Source organism: Lepus europaeus, chromosome 14 (assembly GCF_033115175.1).
Source record: "Lepus europaeus isolate LE1 chromosome 14, mLepTim1.pri, whole genome shotgun sequence".
Taxonomy (NCBI): domain Eukaryota; kingdom Metazoa; phylum Chordata; class Mammalia; order Lagomorpha; family Leporidae; genus Lepus; species Lepus europaeus.
The window spans coordinates 13,602,978-13,608,977 of NC_084840.1; positions in this window are offsets into that span (position 1 = coordinate 13,602,978).

Sequence of the window (6,000 nt, forward strand, 5' to 3'; positions counted from 1 at the left end):
ATGCAAAAATCATCAACAAAATACAAGCAAGTCAAATCCAACAACATGTGAAAAATATAATCCATGCAGATCAAGTGAGATATACTCCAGTGATTCAGAGATGGTTCAACACACACAAATCATTAAGTGTGATATATCACATCAACAAAATAAAGTATAAATATCATATAATTATCCCAATAGACACGGAGAAAGCATTTAATAAAATACAGCATCCTTTCATGATAAAAAAGAAAAACTGTTGGAAATTGGGTAAAGAACATACCCAACACAATAAAGGCAATATATGACAGATCAACATCCAAAATCATATGGAATTAGAGGAAAGCTAGAAACCTTTCCACTAAGAACCAGAAACTGACAAGGATGCCCACTTTCACCACTATTATTCAATACCATTTTGGGAGTTTAATCCAGAGTCACTAGGCAAGAAAAAGAAATCAAAGGAATTCAAATTTTAAGGGAGGAAATCAAATTATCTCTGTTTGCAGATGACATGATTCTTTATTAAAGGAACCAATAGACTCCACTATGAGACTATTAGAACACAAAAGAGAATTTGGCAATGTTGCAGGATGTAAAATCAACCCACCAAATTCAATAGCATTCTTACACACTAACAATGTTCTGGTTGACAAAGAATTCCTAAAATCAATCCCATTCATGGTAGCTCCAAAAAAGTTTAAATACCTTGGGATAAATTTTAACCAAGGATGTCGAAAATTTCTACAATGCAAATCATAAAACATTAATAAAAGAAATAGAAGAAGACACAAAACATGGGAAAAGATCTTCCATATTTATGGATTAGAAGAATTAATATCTTCAAAATGTTCATACTATAAAAAGCAATTTACAGATTCAACGAAATCCCAAAATTCCAAGAACTAGAACAGAACTAGAAAAAAAGAGTCCTAAAATTTATATGGAAACACAAATGATCTCGTATAACCGAAAGATCAGAGGCATCACAATACCAGGTATCAAGACATATTACATGGCTGTAAGCATGTAATTATAACCAAAAAAGCCTTGTACTGGCACAAAAATAGACATGTTGACCAATGGAAGAGAATAGTAACCACAGAAATTAACCCACACATCTACAGCAAACTAATCTTTGATAAACAAGCAAAAACCATTCCTTGGGGAAAGGACAACCTCTTCAATAAGTGGTGTTGGGAAAACTAGACTTCCACATGCAGAAGTTTGAAATAAGACCCCTACCTTACACCCTACACAAAAATCAACTCACAATGGTCCAGCATTTAAATATAAGACCTGAAACCTGGAGATAAACACAGGGGAAATGGTGAAAGACATCATCTGATGCAAAGACTTCTTGGATGCAAGTCTAGATGCACAGGCAATAAAAGCAAATATAGACAAATGGGATTACATCAAACTAAGAAGCTTCTACATAGCAAAGGAAACAAGTAACAAAGTGAAGAGGCAACTAACAGAATGGGAGAAAATATTTGCAAACTATGCATCCAATAAAGGTGTGTATATCCAGAATATATAAGGAGGTCAGGAAACTCAACAACAACAAAATAAACAAGCCAGTTAACAAATGGGTAAAGGATATGAGCTGAAATTTTTCAAAGGATGAAATGTAAATGGCCAACAGACACATGACAAAATGTTCAATAAGACTCACTAACCACCAGGGAAATGAAAATAAAAACCATGAAAATGTATCATGCTACTCCAGTGAGAATGTCTGTTATCCAGACATCAAAAAATAACAAATACTGGTGATGTTGTAGAGAAAAGAGTGTCCTAATATACCGTTGGTAGGAATGCAAATTGGTACAACTGTTATAGAAGACAGTACAGATTCCTTAGAAAACAAAAAGAAACCTAGCATATGACCAAGCTATTCTGTCCCTGGGAATATATACAAAGGAAATGAAATCAGCATATGAAAGAGATACCTGCACTCCTGTGTTCATCATAGTAGCTCAGTTCACAATAGAAAAGATATGGAATCAACCTAGATGTTTATCAATTGATGACTGAATAAAGAAAATGTAGCATATATACACAATGGTATGTGACTCAGCTATAAAAGAAAATGAAACCCTGACATTTGCAACAAAATGTATACAAGTGGAGATCATTATGCTAAGCGAAATAAGTCAGCCTCAGAATGACAAATATCATGTTTTCTCTAATGAAAATTAATATAAAATTAATATAAAAATATGTGGCTATTGTATCATTGCTTAGTTACAGGTATTGCTTCACTGAATAAACTATGTCAATGGCAATGCCTTCCTCCCCCCACAATATCATTGTCATGAATCCCTCATTCTGTGATACTAATTTGTTCTCACAAAACATATGTATTCATTTAAGGTATAAATTTTTTCTTTTTTTTCAACTTTTATTTAATAAATATAAATTTCCAAAGTACAACTTTTGAATTATAGTGGCTTTCCCCCCCATAACCTTCCTCCCACCTGCAACCATCCCATCTCCCACTCCCTCTCCCATCCCATTCTTCATCACAATTTATTTTCAATTATCTTTATATACAGAAGATTCATTTAGTATATACTAAGATTTTAACAGACTGCACCCACAAAGACACACAAAGTATAGAGTACTATTTGAGTAGTAGTTTTACTGTTAATTCGCATAGTACAACACATTAAGGACAGAGGTCCTACATGGGGAGCAGGTGCACAGTGACTCCTGTTGTTGATTTAACAATTGACACTCTTATTTATGGTGTCAGTAATCACCCGATGCCCTTATCATGAGTTGCCAAGGCTATGGAATCCTCTTGAGTTCACCAACTCCGATCTTATTTAGAGAAGGCCATAGTCAAAGTGGAAGTTCTCTCCTCCCTTCAGAGAAAAGTATTGCCTTCTTTGATGGCCCATTCTTTCAGCTGGGATCTCACTCCCAGAGATCTTTCATTTAGGTCATTTTTTTCCCCACAGTATCTTGGCTTTCCATGCCTGTGAAACTCTCATGGGCTTTTTAGCCAGATCCAAATGCCTTTAGTGCTGATTCTGAGGCCAGAGTGCTGTTTAGGGCATTTGCCAATTTATGCTTCCCAAGTAGGATCATTCTCTCCTTTTTAATTTTATCAATTATTATTTGCAGACACTGGTCTTATTTATGTAATCCCTTTGAAACTTAATCCTATCTTTTTGATCAATTATTATCTTAAACTGGTCACTTTAACAAGTAAGATGGCATTGGTACATGCCACCTTGATGAGACTGAATTGGAATCCCCTGGCACATTTCGAAATCTACCATTAGGGGTAAGTTCGAGTGAGCATGTGCCAAACTGTACATCTCTTCCCTCTCTTATTCCCATTCTTATATTTAACAGGGAACACTTTTCAGTTAAATTTAAATGACTAAGAATAATTTATGTGGGGCCGGCGCCATGGCTCACTTGGTTAGTTCTCCACCTGCGGTGCCGGCATCCCATATGGGCACCGGGTTCTAGTCCCAGTTGCTCCTCTTCCAGTCCAGCTCTCTGCTGTGGCCCAGGAAGGCAATGGAGGATGGCCCAAGTACTTGGGCACCTGCACCCGCATGGGAGACCAGGTGGAAGCACCTGGCTCCTGGCTTCGGATCGGCGCAGTGCTGGCTGTGGTGGCCATTTGGGGGGTGAACCAACGGAAGGAAGATGTTTCTCTCTGTCTCTCTCTCTCTCACTGCCTAAATCTATCTGTCAAAAAAAAAAAAAGAAGGAGAATTATCTGTAAATTAAAGAGTTCAACCAATGGTATTAAGTAGAACAAAAAAATATTAAAAGGAATAAAATAGTAAGTTGTTCCTTGACAGGACAAGAGCTGATCAAGTCATTGTTTCTCATAGTGTCCATTTCACTTCAACAGGTTTCCTTTTAGGTGCTCAGTTAGTTGTCACAGATCAGGGAGAACATATGATATTTGTCCTTTTGATACTGGCTTATTTCACTCAGCATGATGTTTTCCAGATTCCTCCATTTTGTTGCAAATGACTGGATTTCACTTATTTATTGCTGTGTAGTATTCTATAGAGTACATATCCCATAATTTCTTTATCCAGTCTTCTGTTGATGGGCATTTAGGTTGATTGCAGGTCTTAGCTATTATGAATTGAGCTGCAATAAACATTGAGGTGCAGAAAGCTCTTTTATCTGCCAATTTAATTTCCTTTGGGTAAATTCCAAGGAGTGGGATGGCTGGATTGTTTGGTAGGGCTATATTCAGGTTTCTGAGCAATCTCCAAGCTGACTTCCATAGTGGCTTTACCAGTTTGCATTCCCACCAACAGTAGATTAGTGTCCCTTTTTCCCCACATCCTTGCCAGCATCTATTGTTGGTAGATTTCTCTACATACGCCATTCTAACTGGGCTGAGGTGAAACCTCATTGTGGTTTTGATTTGCATTTCCCTGATGGCTAGTGATCTTGAACATTTTTTCATGTGCCTGTTGGCCATTTGGATTTCCTCTTTTAAAAAATATCTATTTAGGTCCTTGGTCCATCTCTTAAGTGGCTGTTTGTTTTGCTGTTGTGGAGTTTCTGATCTCTGTAGATTCTGGTTATCAATCCTTTATAGGTTGCATAATTTTCGAATATTTTTTCCCATTTTGTTGGTTGCCTCTTCACTTTCCTGACTGTTTCTTTTGCAGTACAGAAATTTCTCAGTTTGATGTAATCCCAACTATTAATTTTGGCTTTGACTGCCTGTGCCTCTGGGGTCTTTTCCAAGAAGTCTTTGCCTGGGCTTATATCTTTCAGGGTTTCTCCAATGCTCTCTAATAATTTGATGGTGTTGGGTCATAGATTTAAGTCTTTAATCCATGTTGAGTGGATTTTTGTGTAAGGTGTAAGGTAGAGGTCTTGCTTCATACTTCTGCATGTGGAAATCCAGTTTTCCCAGCACCATTTGTTGAATAGACTGTCCTTGCTCCAGGAATTGGTTTTAGATCCTTGATCAAGTATAAGTTGGCTGTAGATGTTTGGATTGATTTCTGGTATTTCTATTCTGTTCCATTGGTCTATCCATCTGTTTCTGTACAAGTACCATGCTGTTTTGATAACTACTGCCCTGTAGTATGCCCTGAAATCTGGTATTGTGGTTTGTTTTTGTTGTCCAAGATTGCTTTAGCTATTTGAGGGCTCCTGTGTCTCCATATGAATTTCAGCATCATTTTTTCCAGATCTGAGAAGAACATCTTTTGTATTTTAATTGGTATTGCATTGAATCTATAAATTGTTTTTGGGAGAATGGACATTTTGATGATATTGATTCTTCCAATCCATGAGCATGGACATTTTTTCCATTTTTTGGTATCTTCTTCTATTTCTTTCTTTAAGATTTTGTAATTCTCATCATAGAGATCTTTGACATCCTTGGTTAAGTTTATTCCAAGGCACTTGATTGTTTTTGTAGCTCTTGTGAATGGGATTGATCTTAGCAGTTCTTTCTCAGCCGTGACATTGCCTGTGTATACAAAGGCTATTGATTTTTGTGCATTGATTTTATATCCTGCTACTTTGCCAAACTCTTCTGAGTTCCAATAGTCTCTTAGTAGAGTTCTTTAGATCCCCTAAACAAAGAATCATATTATTTGCAAAAAGGGATAATTTGAGTTCTTCCTTCCCAATATGTATCCCTCTAATTTTTTTTGCTTGCATAATGGCTCTGGCTAAAACTTTCAGAACTATATTGAATAGCAGTGGTGAGAGTGGGCATCCCTGTCTGGTACCAGATCTCAGTGGAAATGCTTACAACTTTTCCCCATTTAAAAGATGCTGGCTGTGGGTTTTTCATAAATTGTTTTGATTATATTGAGGAATGTTCCTTTCATACCCAGTTTGCTTAGAGTTTTCATCATGAAAGGGTGTTGTATTTTATCAAGTGCTTTCTCTGCATCTATTGAGATAATCATATGGTTTTTCTTCTGCAGTTTGTTAATGTGGTGTTATCACATTGTTTGATTTGCGAATGTTGAATCATCCCTGCATACCAGGGATAAATCC